The 22,745-nt window shown below is 38.9% G+C and overlaps 1 protein-coding gene across 1 annotated transcript in view; it reads right to left on the bottom strand.

The window, feature by feature from the left end:
* MRTFA (myocardin related transcription factor A) overlaps positions 1–20,196 on the bottom strand; it is a 76,574-nt gene extending 56,378 nt beyond the window's left edge. Inside the window, exon 1 of the mRNA XM_075050864.1 lies at positions 20,131–20,196. The gene's annotated coding sequence lies outside the window, so the exon portion shown is untranslated. The remainder of the gene's footprint in view (positions 1–20,130) is intronic.
* Between the last annotated feature and the right edge of the window lie 2,549 nt (positions 20,197–22,745).

Here is a 22,745-nt window from a genome sequence, read left to right as displayed (position 1 = left end):
CTACAATGTGGAAAGACAGACGTGGTAGAAGAGAGGAGAGCAGTGGATATTGTCTGTCCTGATTTAGTGAGGCTTTTGACACTGTCTCCTGTAAGATTCTCATAGAGAAGCTGATGAAGTATGAGCTGGATGAGGAGACAGTGGGGCGGACTGAAAACTGGCTCAAATAGCTGGGCCCAAAGAGTGCACCAGAACACGTTGGGGGCCGAGTGGCTGGAAAGCAGCTTGGCAGAAAAGGGCCTGGGGATCCTGGTGGACACCAAGTTGAACAGGAGCCAGCAACGTGCCCTTGGCACAAAGAAGGCTAATGGTAACCTGGGCTGCATTAGGAGGAGTGTTCCCAGCAGATCAAGAGATCCTTCCCCTCTACTCAGCACTGGTGAGGCCACACCTAGCATGCTGTGTCCAGTTCTGGGCTCCCCAGTACAGGAGAGACATGGACATACTGGAGAGAGTCCAGCAAAGGGCCATGAAGATGACGAAGGGACTGGAGCACCTCTCCTACGAAGAAAGGCTGAGAGAGCTGGGACTGTTCAGCCTGGAGAAGAGAAGGCTCAGGGGGATCTTATCAGTGTGTATAAATGCCTGAAGGGAGGGTACAAAGAAGATGGAGCCAGGCTCTTCTCAGTGGTGCCCATGGACAGGACCAGAGGCAACGGGCACAGGCTGAAACACAGGAGGTTGGTTCCCTCTGAACATCGGGAAACACTGTTTACTGTGAGGGAGACTGAGCACTGGCACAGGTTGCCCAGGGAGGTTGCGGAGCCTCCATCCTTGGAGATATTCAGAAGTTGCCTGGACATGGTCCTGGACAACCTGCTATAGGTGACCCTGACTGAGCAGGGGGTTGGAGAAAATGACCTCCAGAGATCCATTCCAGTCTCAACTATTCCGTGATAGATGTGTAACCACCTTTTTTCCAGCAGCTTGCTTGTCCATTCATAGATACATAACAACCTCAGAGTAAACACAAACAAAATTCTAACATGACAAACCACATACTGGGGAAATGCACATATTTTTAATATTCTCCTAAAAAAATCACCCACTTCTAATTTCATACATTTTTTAATTATTTGAGTCTATCATGCACTGTATATTCTTCCTTGCTTCCTGATCTTTTCTCTCTTACTGCCCAGCCACTGCCACTGTTTACTGGTTGCACGATCTAGTGTTCAGCAGTTTTCTCATCCTATTGATGACTTCAGAGTTGAAACTGTTTCTCTTCTACCTTACTCAGTTTCACTATTCAGTACAGACCCAAGCCAGATGAAATAATCTAGCACCTTGCTCCACTTCTCATCATTCCTTCTTTTTGATGGCTCTAGGTTTCATAAGAAAGTTCAGCAAGTTAACTCAGCCCACTGATCCAGCAGAAAACTTTTTTTTTTTTAATGGCTTTGTTTTCAGAAGTGAATTAGACTGCTCACAAAAAAGTCCAATCATCCAATTTACATCCAAGCTAGCTAGGGCTAAGCAGCAGGTGCACTGAGCTCCTAATGATGAAAAACAGAGGAGTGCAGAAAAGTACAGCCCCTTCCCCTCCCTTCCATTGGTCATGACAAATCATTGGGTCAGTTCAAACCACTTCTTCTTATTTCACCCTTGAGTCAAGCTTCTTCATTTTAGTTTCAATTTCTTTACTGTAAAGAGATTGGATCCCAAGAGGCAGAGCTGCCACATTTCTGTTTGGAATACCCTGAAGATAAACATACAAGCATGTGCTATGTAGATTGCCAAAGCATGTACAATAGATCCAAAATTCTGTGGATGCATCAGGATTACTCTTTGTACTACCAGCACACTATATACTTAATTTGGAAAAGCACGACATTCTCAAGATATGTCAGATTTATTATTATGATTATGCTGCAGAAATGTCTGGGATTTCTGAATGTCTTCTGCCCTCTCAGTTAATGGAGTGTAGTTCCAGCAAGGCAGCCAGACATCTGGAAATTCTACACAAGTCTTAGAAGAACCCCCATGGTCCAGATGGGGATGGGGGGGGAGGAAAAAAAGTGGACAGTCTGGGAAAATCAGACATATAGCAGTCATACGAAAGTTTACAGGGAGAGGCAGTATTTGTTGTTAGATCAAACCTCTGCAAAGAAGAGCTCCCACCACAATTTAGGACCCTAGCTCTCCACAACCAACTCACACTTCAAGATTAAGTCTGAAAGCTCCTGTTTCACAATGCTTTTCAGGATGTGCTTCTGCTATCAGCATCCTGAAACCACCGTCTTATATGAATAAAATTATGCACAGCCAGCCTCCTTACACAAATTAGAGAGAACTACTTAAGCATTTGACAAAGCCAGAATTATGATCTTAGGACAGCCTTTCCCCACACAGTCCTCCCACACTTTTCCGTCTTCTGCCCCCAACAATTCTGTCCTCTTCCCCTAAACCAGTTACTCACCATTCTTCACTAAAGAACTAATTTTTCCCTCTTGCTCACTCTCCAAATTATTAGCTACTCAAAACTCTAAATCACGGTCTGCAATCTCCTGTCCTAATTAAATCAAAGGAAAGAGTAGTTCGCATAAATAACATTTTCAAGATCTAGTTTTAGCTTCCAGATTTTGCAGCAAAGTTTCCAGTCCTGCTTCAGGGCCAGAAGGTTAAACATTTCTCAATGACGCAGGCTCCCTTAGCGAGAGAGTGACGAGGAAGTGGTCCAAAAAACCTCATTCTTCCCAGGCACTACATCAACAACCACAGCAAACAGTGAGTGCCTCTCTCTGAGGAAAACTGGGAGGAGTGGAGCAGTCTCTTATTATAAGCAGTCACTTAGTCTGCCACCATAATGCAAAAGCCCAGTACAAGGAGGAGAAGAAAACAAAGCCTAACAAAAGAAAAGAAGAAAAAAACAACCCAGAAATGAGATTGTGTGTAGTACCTTTAAAGTTATATGAAAATCAAAATAAAATTTAAAAAAATCCAACAAAAAACCCAAACCAACCAAGAAAAAAACCTCACCCCAAAACAAAAGTCAAACCAACTGAAACTTCAGTAGAATACTGCATTTCTGTTTAAAATTGTTAGTCTTTTCTGGTCCATTTAGGTTGCTAGTAACTTTCTAGCTTAAACTTAAAGAAGCTTTGACTTTTAAATGGGCTGAAATTTTCCTGCCTGAGAGACCACTTTTCATATACTACACTGTTCTAGACACTCACATTAGTCTCTGGATTTTCAAGATAAGATCAGCAATAGAGGTTTCTTCATAAGGAGCCTACTAGTCTGGATCTTGTTCTTGCTTAGTCTGAGGTAAAACGGGGTCAGCAAAGGCATACTGCAAAGTGTTTTCTGTTTATTTCAGCTTTTAGTGGAAGAATGTTGAAGGCTCTAAGCCTTGGGAGTGTTTTGCAATAAAGTCAAGCTCAAGGTACTTTCTGAAGAGCTTAACCAAAAGTTTTGAGAGTTGTACTTTTTAACTGGTGGTACCTCAGTGTCAGTAACTTCAATAAATCAAAACTACTCAATTTATTTTTAAAAGGCATATATTTAACTTGAGTTCACATCAATGAATGCAAAATCCAAATCTCAAATATTGAAAGGCATAAACAAGGAAAACCAGCCTCAGCCAGAGTATCTCCAGCAGGGGGGGGAAAAAAAAAAAAAAAAAAAATCTCATCAAGGTCACTTATCATTACAGGCTGAAGAAGCCGGCTTGTGCTGCACTGAAAACTGCAACTTCTTTATTTGGGATATGCTCTTTTCTGAGAAAAAACAATCAGGGCAAAGAAAATGGAAAAGACTACAAAGAACCATAAATACATTTCTCAACCTACTTCTCAAACTGGATAGTTAAATAGGTTCCTAACCTGTTGGGATTCCAATGCTGTGCATAATGCCTAGGAAATATCATTAACATTACTTAGAGGATCTGATTTAAAATAAGCATCACGATAGAAAGATACAAAAAAGTACTCAGCAGGTCACATTAGCAGACACTACTTTAGCACTTGACTACTTAAGAATACTGTAAGTCGATGCAGCTTCTTCTAGTGAAAATATTTCACCTGCATTAAGGTTTGCATCAGTTCAACTACAAAAAGCTATTTGGACTAAAAGACACTGACAGAGATGCTCATTTAGTATTGAAAACTGAAAGACTTTTAATCAAAGAGAGATATTCTAGGACGGCTTTCCAGTATGAGTTGCTGGCAAGTGAGAAATCTAAATTTTTAAACTGGTGTTCAATCAAATTATGAAGGGGAGTATAGGACCTGATTACTTGCAACAGCAGGGGAGTGGGCTCTGTGACCCTGAAGGGTAGTTCCAGGTCTGTTTCTTTATGACTCCTCACCTACTTAAACTATTGCTAAGTTACCACACTAAGATTAATCACAAAAGGGATCTGTGCCAATGTAATTAAACTACTTTCCTATATTGATTCTGTTAGTATAATTCTCTTGACAAAGAAATTGAGGGAAGAGGGGGCCAATATTTCTTCCATTAAGATAAAGATTCTAGTTTCACCTCCATGAAGCAGGGCTCATGTTTCCTTAGCGACAAATGAAAAAAACAGTTCAGACCACCCCAAGATAACAAGCTGAATGGAGGTTTCTCCATTTGAAAGACAATTTGAAGTAAGTGTCAGTCTCTTCTCGGAAGAGCCCTGAGGTCAGAACAGCAGAGGGTGCTGTAAGTCTGAACTGAGGTGCATCAGCTCAGCAACAAGGAGCATCCAGATGCAACACGAAGCTGTAGGTTACCTGGGGGTTTGGGGGTTGGTTTTTTGTTTGGGTTTTGTTTGGGTTTTAGGGGTTTTTTTTGTGCTGCAGGAATCATTTGAGACTGGTAACAGCAGATGGCAAACAGTTAAATATTAAAATTTTTCTATGTCAGTTTCCACATAACATCAAAACACAACAACAGAGACATTCCAAAAACCTCAACAGTTACTTATAATCCCCACCACTAATCTATACAGCTCTGGGCATACATTAGAGACTGATTCATATTGAAGCTTAGATATAAAAAAAATTTAATACCTGTAATCAAAATGTAGACTGGACATGAATCCCATTATTACAAAAAAAAAAAAAAATCCTGAATCTAAACCCTTATTTGAATTTCTGCAATCACACAGGAATGGAATGCTTTGTTAAACATTAGCCATCTCTTCAATGTGGCAAACACTGGATAGCAAGGAGTAACCAGGTAACTGGAAGACAGAACGGATGTGTGTCTGCACTGTATCCCTTTAGGCAAAGCATGCATGGTGTAATCATCATACCAGTTTAGAGAGACTCAGCATAACACAGGTTCAGATATTAATCCAGAACCTAAATTAGTGGCAGGCCACAAAGATGACTATGATCAGTTTGAGCCACAAAGATAACAATGATCAGTCTGAGCCTATTTAAATAATCATTAAGTAATTTTTATACAATCATGCCTAAAGACCCCAAATAAGAAGCTGATTTAAATAATTCTTCTTTACTTCCTTTTGCTCATGCACTTGAACTATGTTCCTAAAGAAAGGCTGATTCATATTCATCATGTAAATGAACAGGTAACTTACAGAATATGATGACAGCAATTAAATAGGGCCCATTATACATAATGCATTAATTTCGCAGCAAGGAAGACTATGCTTTGATTAAAGTTCCAGCATATAAAACCTGACATGAGTTTACATGCATTTTAAACTTCCATTTAGTTTTTAATAGCAATTGGTGAATGATACAAAAAAATTCAATATGATGATGACAATCTTAGTACATAGATTGGAAACTGGTTAAAATGCACACACACACCCCCCTCCCTTAAAGTTATTTCTCAATAGTTACATTTTAAAGTAAGCTGGAGCCATAAGAAAGGTTAGGAAACAAAGCAGTTGGTGAATAATTGTCTTGTGTCTACCACATCTTTGCTGTTTTAGAACAAATGCAGCCTGTGTGTGCCCTTGTGAGTTCATCTTAGTTCATAGAACGGATAAAGACGAAAAGCTGCCTGTGTGTTTTTTCCTACTCCCTCTTTCTCAACCTGTAGTGTAACACTCACTGCATAAAATGAATGGACAGAGTATTTTCAAAGCAGATAGAGAAAAAAATTACTATTTTTAAAAGGTAGTTTAAGACTTCAACAAATACTTCCTCCAGGTTTTAATAGACTTCCAGCAGTTTCTTGTTTAAATTTGTCAGTAGAAATAGGTACTGCTCAACTAAGTGATTTTAATGAGTAGTCTTTATTGTAGACTCTCATTCTTGACCAAAAAAAAAAAAAAAAAAAAAAAAAAAGCATCCTTTATATATTTAGTTTCAGTACAATCCTTTAGTTTGGCTAACACAACACCACAGTGATTTGATTACTCAATAGTTAATCACAGGGATAAAAGGCAGCAAAAGGTTCTGTTCAAATCTTTCATGAATGGAATAACTCACTAATGTGCAGCTTACAGTTGTGCACTCCTCACTCCATGTCTTATAACAGCCAACTCAGAACTTCATGCAGTTAGTAGCTCTGGCATAAAAATTTCCATATTTAAAGCTGACTTCAGGAACATCCCATTTGCTGCTTCGGAAAGAATTCCCACTGCATGATGATGATGAAGCTCACATAACTTTGTTCAGTCTTTGGATCACATGCAGGATTCTGGTTAAAAGCCAGTGAATAGTCATTTTATCACGACTGAGAATACACACATCTTGGGGAACTGTACCAGCAACCAGGGAACTCTCTACACTCCCCAGGAACTTGCTACCTAGATACAGAAGGTTACATTTCCAAATGCCATAGATTCCAAACTGAAATCAAAAGTTCTACTTTTAAAATGGTGATGATGCAAACTATAAAGCTAGGAGTGTTTTCCCTTCATCTCCACCCTCCATCCAAAACCAAAATCCTGATTGTGTTGATTCAAGAACTCATTGCAATCTTGAAATTCTAAGTTGGGCAGGGGAATAAAAAAAAATTTAAAAATCAGTATTTTAAGTTCTACTAGTCAAACAAAATGAAATGTCAAAAACTAGAGGAAAAAACTCACAACTAGAAAAATCTCTTACTAGGAAATGAAAAGAACAGTACAAAAAAAAATCCTACTAACAGGTGCTTGAAAAAAACAAGATGAAGTTAGAAGGCATTTTAGTGCATGAATGAGAGGTTATTCTTACGAGTACCAAAAGCCAGCACTGAATTTAAACTTTATTTAAAACAGGGAAGAGAGAAAACCAACCACAGAAACTGCAGCTCTAACATTTGTCAGTCCTAAAAGAGCTGAAGAGGGGGACACCTCCTTTCTATGAATACACAGACATGCTGTCCCCTTTCTTCCCATTAAAAGAAGTTTAGGAGCTGACATCCTAAAGCACTTCAACTAAATACTTTAAAGAAGGAAGAGAAAGAGCTTGGGAGCTGTGTTTTAAAAGAAAGAATGAATGGGATCAGCATCAGTTTGTCCTAAACTGAGTTTAATTTATCCCTAATCAGCTAAAGTAGCTCAGAAATGCAACTTTTCCCCTGAAAATGAGTGAAGTTTTACATTTGATTCAAGATGACACTAATTTTCAGCTGAAATGATGGTTCCCTTTTCAGAACCAGTTGGATACAAAGCAAATTAGACCAGAGAAGTCAAGTTTTATCCACCATGGAGAACTGAATTATTTCTATGTTCATTTACAATGCTGACTTCAAAACAACACTTCTTTTGTTCTCTAAATATGCATGGAAAAAACCCTCCTGTTCATCTAAACCGCACTTCTAACAATTTAGAACAACCTGCTTCTGGTTTGCATACCTGGCTTGATCTCTAATAAAGTCTAAGATCTTTTTTCAGCAGGTCAATGGAACAACATATCAAAACCCAAAGATGCTATCCAATAGATCACACTCTGTTGAAGAGATCTTCATTTTTTTTGGTATACTCACAGAAAGAAATTAAGATTACACAGAGACAATTATTAACATGCAACATATACCGAGACAGCACAAACCACAGTATAGTGCACAGAAGCAAACCAATGCTACCCAGAACAGTAAATGAAGAAGATTCTAAGTAGAGCAAATTTAGGAGAAATGGAATTCATTAACAAAAGTAGCCATTTGGCCAAGTGCCAACGTCCATTAATTCTGGCAATGCATTGTTAGACTCTAAGTGACCCTTAGTGGCAATAACTCTTACCTATCCATGCAAAACATCTGCAAAAAGTGATCTGAATTTTAGAGTTTATCTGTCTGGCTGAATGCACCTCTGTATGTGTACTGCACACACATTTCTGCCCAGCCACCTACTAGAAGTCAGAAAAAGAAACGTGAACAATAATAACTAAAAGAAATGAAGTTATATTATCTTTGAAAGTTTATGTTTGCCATTTAAGCACAAAATTTGCATATAGAGACCAGCAGCACACAAAACTCCTGAGATTTCCCTAATTTGCATGAGTGCCTCATATAAGTGTTCAAAAACACTTTTAAGTGTTACTGGATTGTAGATTGTGTCAAAAAAACCCTATTCTTCTAGCACTCTTCCCTCTTCATATTAAAAAAAAAAAAAAAAAACAAACAAAAAAACAAACAAACAAAAACATTCATGACTCATTTTTTCAGTGGGTCAAACAGCCTGTTACAGAACGAAGCCAAGTCATATCAACAAACTATTCAGTCCGTATCTTGACCGAACAGTGACCAACAGCAAAAGAATTTGCAAGATCTCCACATGGGATAATTAGGTAGTGACATGAAAAACACAAAGGCTTCGGGGGAACAAAAAAAGAGGCTACATAGGGAGATTAGGTTGAAGTAGATGATGGGAAGGAAACAGCAAGCTTTTGGAATCAGCAAATAAAGAAAACAAATGAGTCAGATGCTGAGAGTCAAGGCAGCAACAAGGACCAAGTGACTCTTAGAAGAGAAAAACGCTAATGAGGGAGCTCCCACTGCTAAGAGCTTGGTATAGACCTGCACATCACCTTCACTTTCAACAGAATGAAAACACGCAAACTGACACAGGGCTGTTTCCAAAACTATATTCCTGAATATGAATGTAGAATTTTGCCTTACTGTGCAGGACCGCTTTTTGAATGACTGGGTCAGTAATACCATAGTTCTTCAAACAAGTTCAGTAGTCCAATGAGATGTCAAATGCAGCAGTTAAGTTTCTGCTCTTTTTTTGGGAATTTTTTCTGGGTCCACTGCCTTTTTGAAATGTCTTTTCAGCCTGATTTTCACTTTTATTTTTCCTTCCTCAGGTGTCATCACTTGTATTGATTTTTTCACTCTTCCCTTTTTTGGTTTGACAGGTGTGTTTAATTTTTTCTGGTTAATACAACGTGCACTTCACCAGTCATATTGTTTGTGCTTCATTTATGTTTTGTTCTGAAGAAATAGTCCCTTCCTGCTTAAGCTATTCTGCTCCCAGAATAGTAAAGTTGTATTCTACCCCTCAGTTCTTTCTCTAAAATATTAAGAATGTTTTCTCCTCTTTAGTATCAAATCTGTTACTTTTTATGTGTCCACCAACATGGAATACAAACTTTTCTTCCTATGTCAGCTATGGCTTCAGATACTGTTACTTCTGGAGTGGACTCCTATTAGTACCCAAGCATTAAATAAGCACAGTCTTATGACATGCACTCTTTAAGAAGGTTTGGTCTATGGAGTGCAAGCTGTGTAAGGTCTATCAGGATAATTTATTTACCCAGCTTAGGCCATGATTCTCCTACTTCTTCAATGGCTGTTCAGAAACCTGGATGAGTTGACTGGGACAACTGTTTCCAGCTTCCATCTTTCCAGTAGGGCTTCTGGAAATGAACATCAGGACCAAGAAGCCTTGAGAAGTTAAGTCTTTCCTCATTAGAAGATTCTAGCTCCCAGCAGAAAGGAGATCCAATTTCAGTCTCTAAAAAGTCTCAAGTAGTTTGCCCAACAAACAACTTAATTACCTCACTAAGCCAAATAACAGTAGCAACCAACAGCAGCTGAAGTCACTAAATATGAAATTTTTTTAGAAAAAAAAGTTGAACAATTTGGTCTCAGCATCAAGTAGCCATTTTCCTTACCTAGAAGCTTGTAATACACTTTCAGTATTCACGACTGATCTTTAAAACTTACTATGCACATGGTTCCATCCTGTTGTCATACTTAATTTCCCCAACAATCCTGTGAATTCATTTACGTGAACATTTGCCTGCTTCTTGCTTAGTATTTTTCCAGCAGTGGTTGATCCAGGAGAAAATAGAGCTGCCACTGATGGAAGAGGTGCAATAAATCTGTATCCCTCATTAGGTAAGCTAGGCTTGCCAGGAAATTGCCTCAACATTGCAGAACGCCACTGCATAATCTAGGACTAGGGTTAGCTGACTTAAGCGAAAGCTACATACAAGTACTCTTTAGTGGGAGAAACTCTCACCATAAGAATTAAATGCAAGCCTCAGGAGTTTTCATAATTTGGAAGAAACAAGAAACACAGCCACAAATACAGTTTTGAAAAAAGTAATACTAATATGAAGGCTCTTTCCCTAATTTTAACAAGTCTGACTTTATTCTGTGAGTTTCCCCATAATATCATGCACAAATTCAGTGACAAGAACCCTGAAATGTAAATTCCATGGCTCTTCCTTGTCTGCAAAAAAATTACCATAATTAGGAAACCTATTAGAAATAAAGCACATCGAGGTAAACATGTTTTTCAGGCCTTTACATAACAACTGTCCTACCAAGAAAAAAAAATAATTTCTTTACAACAAAGACAGATTAGGTACTGTCTTGCTACGCACACTCTGTTCAATACCAAACACCTTGCTAATGTCTAAATCCTACCTCTAAAATTCACACAGACTGCAAGAGTATGACTAGAGGAATGATGTATTGTGTCCAAACACCCTTCTGAATTGAGACAAAACCTACGTATTCCACATAAAATGTAGCCCTGCCCTAACACCTCTCTTGCTTTTCCTATCTACAACAGGAGGTGAAAAAAACATACTTAGGTTCTCTAAACAACAAAGAATACAACCATATATCAGAACTATAAAATAAAGGTCATACAGGATCTTTATAGACATACACAATCTTCACAAATATTTTACAGAACATAAGACTCTAAGTTACGGAAATCAATGCCACAAATTCAGGAATAAAACAGCAATTTCTGAAAAAAAAACCTATATTAAACTATGAAGTTATTGTTTTACTTGTCTGTTTCCAAGTCACTACCTGAGGAAAAGAAAAAGCATTTAACTTTCAGAAACAAGTCTGTCTTGACACTTTTGGCATTATGTACGCGCTGCTTTTCAGGCAACACCATACAAGAGATTAAGAGTACACAAACGCAAACCCAAACTCCTAGGCTACTACTATTTTGCAGTTGGATCTTACCAAGGTTACAGTCAGTCTCTGTTCCCATCCATAGAACAGAGGTCATTCATATCTATACATATTTAAGTTTCATGATTACAGAATGTTCTAAAGCCTTAGATAAAAATGCCCTACAGAAGTACACCATACTGCCATTAACAGATAATTCTCACTCTAGCATGTCTTACACGTCAGAAATGCAACTTTATACATATCTAACAGGTAAGCGCGGAATCACAAAAAGACCATAGTATTTAGGACAAAATTATATAAACACAATACCATTTTCATTCTCAAGGAAACAGTCTCTCAAGATACAAAACAAGCATTGGGAAGTTTCAAAGCAGAAGCATTTTTCCCAAAATACACAATTTTAAATCTCTCCAAAGTACCAAGAATATGTTTCATCGAAAAATAACTAACAGTAAAACTGCATAAATCAGCCAAAAGCTAAACAGAGGAAATTTCATTAGAACAAGTCCTAGATTTGACGGGGATTTTCTAATCTTCACGAGGCACTTAAATTTAACACTGGGGACCAACAAATGAAGAACAGAAAGATAATTTTATCTCTGATGAAGCTCTAAAGTGATCAGTATTTAACATCCAACTAGTATCCATCTGCAACCTGCACATGAAGTTACCACAACTCTCTAATTTGTCTTTACTCAAAGTCATGTAGCCTCCTGGCACTCCCTATATAGTTCAGCGACCATGATTCACCAGCAAAATTTACCCATGGGATCTGTTTGGGGTGATACCTGATTGGAGTGTTGTCATCTGCATTTCTGGTTCCAGCAGTGTCATGCTGATCCTTTTCTCAACAGTTACAATCCCTTAAAGACCTCTCTTTATATATAGATAGATATGTTAAAAAAAAAAAAAAATCCAAGAGGACCTCTCAACTTTAATCTCACTCAAAACTTGCAAGAAATTCTCATATGATGAAAACTGTGCCTACTGAGAAAACGCAGTCTTTCAACATGCAGTTCTCTGCTTATTCACTACAGGCAAGTTGGAACAGCCCAGAATCAAATTACTGCTAGAAGAAAAATGAATACTCAAAGGGGAACGCAAGATGTGTAGTTTGCAGAAGTAAGGTCCGCCCCTGATGCTCTGTAAGTAAAAGGGACGGGGGAGGAAGGGGTCAGAGACACTAGAACTGGCAGTTTTTCCCCCTTTTAAAAGAGAAGGATGACGTCTTGGGTAGACTTTCAATCCCCTAAGGGGCTCTGCTGATGGGGCAATTTCATTCCAAGGACAAGGAGACCCAGTGTTAACATAAACATGCAGACATCCTCTGCTTTGTAACAACATGGCCAAAAACATACACATCCTGCTGATAGATCAGTCACTTTCCTTCAATCTTTACCAGTCCTTTTTCTTAATAATTGCACTATTCCCCTATCCCTATCAACTCCCCTTGCTGACCACTAAACCTGAGCTACTGTAACAAAGGACTGGAACTTCTTCCAAATAGATGGTAGTGTCTGTTTCTTAAAAACAAACAAACAAAACACCCTTTCTCCTTCAGACTTCTCCCATTGTGGACCACACCCTCCATCCAACCTGTCCAGGGGTTAAAAAAAAAATTAAGCCATGTTTCCCACCTCCAGATGATTAGTTTCAAGTTATTTCGAATGGTGGACAAAACTTTTATAGTCAAATATTTCTTGAGTAAAAGACAAAAATAGAATTAAATCTTTCTTCACTAGATGATTCTAGCTCCCAACAGAAAGGAAATTCAATTTCAGTCTCTAAAGAGTCTCAAGTAATTTGCCCAACAGATAATTTAATTATCTTAACAAACTAATTCCAACACTTCTGTCCCCAGAGCAGCTTTCCCTTATTCCTCATCTTTCCCCAAGGCTCATTGTCATTTCTCATTAGGTCATCTAAGTAACTGCATATATCTGCACCAAGCCCAAAAATACACTGAGCTCTGCATCAAAGATATAGACCAATTTTTAGATTTAAAATCCCTTTGTAGCAAGTCAGAATCCCTCTCCTGCCACAATAGTATTCACAAAGATGAGTAACTGGGTGTGCAAAACTGCTTTAGTGCTGTTTTCTGACCCCTTCAATGTTAAATAACTTCGGGGCTTCTCTAGCACCGAGATGCAAGAACTCCCCAACAGCTGCTCAACAGCTGAGAGAAGAGCATGGCAGGTTTTAGCAACATATCTTCCTTCCCCCACACAACACATCTGGGGCTTCAAAGGAGGCAGCAGAAACTCATTTGGCAGCTTTAAACAATACAGGAAAATCCCTTACAGTGATGATACTATAGTATTTATCTGATTTCCATTCTCCTTACATCAGTAGCATGTTGTAAAAGGCCAAGAATCAGCTCATTTGGGCTTCTCATATTCAAATGCCACACTTATGCAGTCCTAGCTTCGCAGCCAGACTACACAAAAATTGCAGGCCTAAATGTTCATTGTTGCTCTGCATCCTTATGGAAAGGAATTGCAGTGGTGCACTGTATACCGAGAATTTAGAGACACTAGTGACAGAAATAAGTCACTTCAACACCTACCCTGAATATCCATATTAAATAAAGGAAACCATCAATTTTCAGCAGAATGTATGCTTCTTTTTTGTGGTGATACATGGAAATATAAGGGAAAGCAGTATGATCAAAGCAGAAAGGAAATCTTTCCTACAGTGTCCAGGAACATCACTTAACTCCCTGAAGTATCTACACATGCACTGTCAGTGACCATGAACAGACAGATGAAATTTAAAGCATTAACCAGGATGTTGCTTCTTTGACCGGCAAGGAAGATGAAGATTGCACTACCGAATCCCTTCAGACAGAGGTTCCTTCATTATACTTTGTGGTAATGTACTGACTGTGGCAGAGGGAGACTTACAGGCTGCAGAAGTGGCTGATGGTATCCCAATATCAATGAATTATAGAAAACTTGAAATTTTCATGACAAAAGCCACAGATTACAGAAGCAGGCTACCACGCAAAGCTAGGATTCAGTTTGCTAAGTACTAGCAGCAATTGACTACTGTGAAATGGTGCAATTTTTCTTGCGTGAAGCAGCCATTCGCTGTTTCAGTAGAACAGACTGAGGATCCTGCTGAATGGCGTTCTCCCTTTAAATAACCAGACTTCCTTTCCCCATTACTACCCTTAATACTTAAAACAGCAAAACCAGCAACAGAAGTCCTTACTCACATAGACAAAACAGCTGCCCAGACCTCAGCCTGACTTGTTTAGCAAGCAGTTTAAATTCATGAAAAAGGAATTATTTTTTTTAAATAGCTATCAAATTATATGTCTAATGTTCATCGATCAGCCCTGAACCTTGAAACCTCAAAGGCAAACGAAATAAGAGAGAAACTGGAACAGAGAAGCAGAAGGGAGAGGAATATTACAAACCAGTGACTGGAGAAGGGCATTAATCTTGTTAACTTGATCAGGAACGAACAAAAACTGTGTTGAGAGCTAACTTGTTAAAGCCACCACATTAAAGCTGCCTTTGGCATTACTCCTTCCAGCTCAACTATTCCCCCATCACTATTTAAAAGTTTGTTCTAAATATTTCAAGAGATTACTGCTTCTCAGCTGTTTAGTAGCTCCCATCAGTAACAGGCCAGTCATTTCTATCATGCTCTGAATCTCATAGCTCTATCAGAAACTTTCAGACAGCATGCTAAATTTATAGTCTCCTGGGACATAAAGTCTCTCAACACAAACCTATCCAACATAGACTGGTTGTTTTTATTCTAACAACCATTCCCCTTACTCACACACAAGAGAAGACAGCAAGCCTCATTGGAATGTGTGTGAAGAACAGATCAGAGAAAGCTATATATTTCCTGTCTTGATCCTTTTGTTACAATACAGACTTAATCTTCTTCACATGTAAGTTCTGGATGAGGCAGTAACCACCACTTGGTAATTAAATGTAACTTTGAGTCACACTATTCCAGAAATCGGATATACACTAGAACAAAAAAAACTCAAAAAAACCTGAGGAAATAACTTCAGAATAATCCTGTCTCTTTAAACCCCTTTCTTGGGAATAAAATACCACCCTTGTTAATAAACAAACACGCCTAACTTCTTAAATGAGTTCACAAGTCACAATATTCACTTTTTAAAAGGACAGTTTAATGACATGATTTTAAGAAAACATTATCAATGTTTTTAAAGTCACAGTAGCAGGAAGATAGCTATAAAATCTCAAAAAACACCATAATAAGTTATATTTTAAATAAATCCTGAATCTGACTGCATTCAATGTAATGACAATCCAGGATGGGAAAGGGAAAGAAGGAGAGGGAGACAGGAACATATAACCTAATAAAAGAATTATAGGAGCAATCACCTATAGAATTCTTTAAAATAAAACCAGGTGGCCTAATAAACATTTCAAATATTACTCCTGCCTTTTAACAGTAATCAGGCATAGGCACACAAGCACTAAATTAGCTCCTTAAAACCATTTAAAAAGTTCAACTCTCCATTTTGTAGGTGAGTATAATCACCAACAGCTTATGTGGCAACAATTAATCCCATGCTTTGTACAGCACTCTGTCTTTACAGTAAACAGGAGTACCTTCTGATACCTAAAGCACATGCCTGTTACATGACTTCGAGTCATACTGAAATTCCACACATTCCAACTAGTCTCCTTCCCCCCAGCACATATGGTATTTTCTAGAAGGCAAGCATCCCAGATCAAGTAAACCCCAAAAACTGACAAGCTGGTACAAGTTTTGTCCAAACCTGTAATCATAAAATGCAGCAGTTTGTTTGAAAGACTATTACCTCATCTTTAATGAGCCTACAGAGAGAAGAAACCAGGACTGTCCTAGGCTTTTAACACAATGTTTTTCATGACCTCTGGACAAAGATAACTATGAATTCATCTGGGAAAAACGGGTCAAGAGAGAGGGTCAATAAGCTACTGGAGCAATTATAATAATCTCAAATGAAAGTTAAATAGAAGGACAATTTTGACCAGAAATTATCAAACTGCGTAAGATTTGTATATTCATCACCTGTTTTTTCTCTTTTTTGTAACCACATTCATCGGGGACTTGCTCTAACCCTGCCCCAAGGGTTGGGAAAAGTTATCTTGGTATCTTAGTACAGCTGACTGAGAAAAATCAAGATATACTTAAGAGCTTCAGATGACTCTGTAATGACCTTTTTTTGGCTTGTGTGGCAACGAATGAGTCAGTCACAGGTAATCTCTCATAAAGAAAGTCAAGGCCTTGATGAACATGGGTAAAAAAGGAGAAGGAATGTGAATTTTGGATAGAAAATTCACTGTGAAGCACAAAGAAATATTAAATAACTACACCTTAAATGTTCCATTAAGCTTGATGTCTGAATAGAACCTAATAATTGTGTGAAAATATTTTACTAACATCATACCACATCACTTCCACTGAAGTGACAAGAAATTGTTTCCTGTCTATCTGTTATGTTCCAATACTTCACACATATCCTTAATAGCTTTTATTGCATTTTAATGTAGTGTAACTTAATAACAACTGTTCAGTCAAGATGTTTAAGGTCTTTACACTCATCTGTCTAGCTGTACCTATCCTTGTAGGAACACACACCTACAAGGATAACGTGTAGCTGTGATAAGGGAGAAGAATATGAAGAGGAGCCTGGGTCTGAAACAAAACCAGACCAACAAGAAAGCCCCTAGAAACTGTCTCTTGCTGCTCTTCAGTTCTCCAAGAGCAGAAAAAAAAACCAAAGGGAATCCGATGTCCTAGGACATATGGCACCATGTGCATACAGGACTGCACTCCCAGTTCTCCCATGGGATACATAATTCCATGATGCTTCACATGCCAAAGAAATTTCTATTTTAACTCAGCTAGTAGTTTATGTTCCAGAACCATGGCCTGAAGTAACAGATTCAGTACAAATCCATGCAATATTTTTCTACAGACATCTACAGATAAACAGTCTTCTGTAAGCAAAAGGTGCGCAAAGGGTTAACCTGTTAGAAGCGCTCAGCATAAGTAGTTAGTTCAGCTGTGAGTCAGCAATGCCTGTCTAGAACTGCAAACAGGAGACCCTTTGACACAGATAGGCAGCTTCCAGCAAGTCTCTTATTTACCATCTCCTCCCCTCCCACTGCCACTCAGCTTGAATCTTCCTCATACCTTGAATTTGGCAAGTTGTCACAGAAGCAGTTTCACTGCACAAGATATGCTTCTACAACCACTTCGGATCGCTCAAATGTTTAAACAGATTGCCATCTCGACTGGCAGATCATCTCTAAAGGTTTTTTAACAGGTTTGAAGCAAAAGGCACAACAACAAAGTTACACCATCTTTAAAAAACGAGCTTTAACAAGCTCAACAGCTGTGCAACCTCTACCCCAAGATAACTGAAAAGTTCCCATTTGAGGGAACAAGTTTATTAATTCAAAATGCATCAGCTATGTTTCTCAACAGCTCACTAAGCCAAGTCTCCTTCTATGCTGTGACAGTTTGCAGATAACCATATTTCAACAGCACTTTTCAGTCCCACAATGCTTTAATGAATGGGAACACAAACAACACATAACAACATACTGCAGCCTAGGAGAAAAGAGCATTGTATACCTCTGAAGATAAGGAATATTCAGGTAGTCTAGATCAGGGACTTTGGACTTTATGCCCTGTCTGAAAAGCTGCACCTCCAGCAGTAAAATTTCCACTATTGTGCTGAGCCCTGATAAAGAATCAGTTCTGAAGAGACCCACCTAATGAGTCATTTCCGGGAATATCCTAATTTTCTTTGGCAAAAGGTATGGGCAGAGGTGTTCCTTTTCAAATACTTTTTAAACCCAACTCTATTTTACCTGTTCCAGTCAAGCAGATTTGCAGCCCACAATGATATAGATTCAAGGTTGAGTCCATAAAAATAACATTATTCTGATAGAGGAAAACCAACTATTTCTGTAAAATATTCCCAAGATACCAATTTTTAAACCTATCCAAACAACTGAATCGTATAAAGACTCTTTCATTTCTGTAACAGAATATCCTTTCCTTTCACCACAACAAATGCTGCTGTGTCCTGCTTGTATCCATTCAAAGCTGCTCTAAGTTTCATTTTCCTAAAAAGGTACTCTTATCTGTTCCCAACACTAGTAGCCCTTTCCCTGTGGCATCAAGAATAAACTGCATCTTCCCAATTCAGGACCCTTAATCATGTCTTATCCACTAAGAAAAAAAAGAACCCTGCCTCCAGTAAATTCACAATGTCACCTTCAAGTGGTCAGCTGTCAGGTTTTGGAAACAAAGGCTCATATGCTCTTCCCATGCTGTTTTCGAGCCCTCTACCAGTTTCAAAACTACCTCAGTTAGATGTGTTTGAAATCTCTCTTTGCCTTCATAACTACAAAATGCCCAGATCTACCACTAGTTGAGATGTGTTGAGACCACAGCCTACCATGCTGACAAATATTCCAAATTCTTCTCTTTTATTTACCACCACCACCTTTATCTCTATCTGTTGTCTTTGATACTTAGAGGACTGCAAACATCAAGGATTAGAAGCTTTTTGTTCTGTTTTTGCAGTTTCTAGCTCCTCCATTTTTAAGGCCTGTAAACATGACTGTAATCACATAATGATGCTATAATGTGCAGGAATGAGGAAACTCTTTTTATCCTCTTAAAAACCAATATTTTGGATTGAAGTTAATTAATTCTTCCAGCTAGCAAAACACTGATACGCTGTTCAGAGAAGGGCATGCTCAGTTTCTGGAGGTAAAGAACTAGGCATGCCAAGTGAGGTATCCCTCCAATTCAAATTACTGTCGTACAGTTTTACCATAAGCATTATGTTTTGGCTATAAAGCCACTCCAAAGCTCCCCAGCATCTCCAATGTGCTCTGTCATGCAACTCTGTGTAATTTATATAATGCCCAACACTGTAAGGCACCCAGGACTCAACTATGCTCAAATCCATAGTATCTTGCAGGTGAAGTTGATAGCAAGAATTCAGACTCTAGAAAGACCTTCATATTGCCAAGAGCCACCAGCATATACCCCAGAGGGCAGAGTGAAGGGAGATCACCAAGAGGAATTCACGAACAGAAAGAACCAGTTATCAAATGGTTTCATCAGCCTGACACAGGATGGAGCTGAACATGCAAAGGCTTCCATGGCAGCCTGGTGATCCTCAGCTTCAGACAGTTCACATTCTTCCAAAACCAGGAATTCTGGTCACCAAGCGACCCTATATTTTGCCACTCCACTGTCACCCACCAAACAGTCAGAGGGATTCATGCCATAGTTGTCCATAAGCTACCCGCAACTTGAGAAACATAGGCAGGTCATTCTCACTCTAGGATTAGAAGGCCTGCTAGGGTATTTCATTTTTAACTCTAGGTCTTGTTCCTCCTTCTAACAAGTCTGACAGAACCTTTCAGACATTTGCAGTGAGAAAGTTACTCACCCTTGGTAAGTGCAGACCAAGGTGGCAAAGAAACCTCTACAGATGGCTAGTCTGAAGAGGAGCTAACACTTCCTCTGACTGATGGTCTCAGCTTTGCACAACTTTTAGTCACCACAAAGCACATGGAAGTGTTTCTGGTATTCACCTAAAACAATAACCTAAAGCATTTATCACTGGAGCTCTCTGGAACTTCCACAGCCAGTAATGTCAATCCTTCCCATCGAACAATGTAAATCAGTTTTATCAACTCCAGATTATTAGTTCTCTGTACAAAGAAAACATTGTAAGAAGCAATAAGAAGCAGCAGTGTCATCAGAACACGTACCATGACACCACCACAGTACTTCTGTGGTGAGGATACACTACATGAGACATGAGTGCACTGTACCACTTACCATTCTTCCTTTCGCTGAGTGGAGGAAGGTTGGGGTTTCGGCCATGATGGAGGCTGAGGGTCAGCTCGGGCTGCAAGGAGAGCTCCTGCAGCTCATTGGCAACAGCTTCGCTCTGAGGGCTGGGGGCCGCCGAAAGTGACACCAGCACCGGCTCATCATCATTTTCGCCAGCCCCTCCTCCGTCCAGCCCATTTCCAGCAATGACGGAAGGGGGCAGGCACACCACACCGGAGAAATCCACTTTGGCTTTCGTGATGGCAACCTGCAAGACAAACCAGAAAAAAACAAACCATAAATCTCACATGATGGTCTTAACCCACATGTTCAGTTCATCATGGCACCTCCATATTCTGGAGCAACATGTTCCTTAGCACAGTGTTTGTTATCATCATCAATTCAAATCCAACTAGTGATTGAAACTTGCTCAACTTTAAAGTTTAAAAGCTTGCATAAACCTCCAACAGTGTCACCGCAGAAACTACAGATTATTATAATTTTCTTAAAAAGTATGAGAACATTCTCAACTTTTGGTACTTTAGGAACCCAATCGTGAGAAGACACAGATTGAGTTGTTCCAGTGAAAGCAGTCTATCTAGAACCTTGCTGAACTCTTGATTTCTGTCCTTTTATACCAACAATAGTGTTTTAACTATTTCAGTGTCAATCTGAAATCGAGTCAGGTAAAGTATCCTTCAAATAAACCTGGAGAGAGAGCCGAATACAACAAATTGAGGATTTTCAAATAAAATCAACTGCATTTCAAAAAACAATTCTCTTTCTTGCTCCATTCTCTCTTCCCCATTCACTATCAGTGAAAATGAATGCAAGAAAAATATTCCACATGAAGTAAACAAAAAAGCTTTCCTGTCTAAAACATCAACTACAGTAACCGAAATGTGCAATATATAAAGGACTTTAATGAAATAAGCAATTTTTAAATGTTTCATGGTATTTCCATAATTCCTTAAATAAGTATTTAAAAGCCATCACTATGCTAAAATTAAAATTCTGTTATGTTCAGTAATTTAAACAGAAACAAACTAGCGAGAAGTCTCCAGTGAAATCGTTACTGTGCCAACATTTAAACACTAACGGACATCATACAAGGGCAATCATATTTGGTTTTGATTAATGAAGATGGAAGCCTCCTGCTTCTTAGTATGCTGCTGTTTCAACCCGTCTAAACTCAGAAGACTACCACTACATAACTCTGCTGCACTGTACTAATTTATCAAGCAAAAGGTATTTCCAGAGGCTAACCTTCAGCTTCAAAAAGACACAAGTAAAGCAAGCTGCAAATAAGTAAAGTAGAAACCATCAGGATAGGACAATCTTCCAGAAATCAATCTGAAAGCATAAACGTGCAGCAACGTTAGGAGCAACGTTTTTAACAATACAGTTTTTTATTAAGTATTCCCCACTTAACACTCATAATTAACCTGAATGAGTGTGACAACATCAACACATTGATAACTGTTAAAGTAGCTCAAACAGTCTTTTTCCCCACTTCCATTTCAGTTTTGTACTTCAGTTGATTAGTAACATTTGTTCTGTAATACCCAGAACAAAGTCATAAGCGGTAGTACATTTGTTTCAAAAATTTCTTCAGTGTATATTCAAGGCAGCAATTAGAATTTATTGGTAATGAATAAACGCTATTTCATCCATGTTGTCATACATTCATTCCCAGGACCCTATGTCATGATTTGAAGAGAAGCAAGGGAAAGAAGGGTGGAGGGAAAAAAAGAAAACAACAAAAACCACCAACAGAAGCTGGTGCTTGTTACAACAAAACAAATGAGACTGAGCCAAACCTTACTACCATGTGAAGTATTTGCTTTTACTTCAGTTACAATTTGGCTAGAAAGAGCCTGCCCCCTCCTTGATACATTTCCTGTCCAAAGCAAACATTGCTAATATCCATTTGAGAGCAAATCGTAACAATCTGCAAAGAGAAAAAAATGGGATTGTGCCCTTCTTCTCTTTACAATGGATACAGAAAGCCTGGAAACACACACCCTTAAACCGCAGACTAGGAATAACAGTTTGGTAAGCTATCACAACCCTTGCAAAGGCTGGAAAGAGTTAAATCATGACCAATATAATTGGCCTCAGGCCCTGTCCCTGTAGGATGGGAGGCCTGTGGAAAGGGGCTAAAAGGAAGAGTAATTGCTCAGTTAGGAGGCTGGCTGGAAAGGACTGCTGTCACCATCTTAGAGGAGCCAAAGCCAATTTGCCTTATCGAAGGAGATATTACACTTTGCCTCGTACCACATGATGGTTAGGTCAGATCATGGCAGAGGACAAGCACAGTCAGGCCTGAATCCATGAACAGGGGATAGACATATCTAACACCCACCCAGCAAGGATTTGGAATGGGGGGAGACTCAACCTTCCCTCCTCAATCTACCCCAGAAAAGAAGAGTTCCTTCCTCTTCCCAAAAGGGGAAAAAAAGCTTGACGTGTCTCAAATACGTAAGATCTGCTTCAACTAGGTAAACAGCAAATGTACTTGGGAACTTCTGACATACCGGATTTTCTTTTAAACAGGAGTGTGTAACCTGCCTAAACTAGGAAAATCACATTTCAAACACTATTTTAACAAGTGTTGTAAT

This window comes from Buteo buteo, chromosome 19, assembly GCF_964188355.1.
Source record: "Buteo buteo chromosome 19, bButBut1.hap1.1, whole genome shotgun sequence".
NCBI classification, from domain to species: Eukaryota; Metazoa; Chordata; class Aves; order Accipitriformes; family Accipitridae; genus Buteo; species Buteo buteo.
This window is presented reverse-complemented; position numbering and strand designations above follow the sequence as displayed.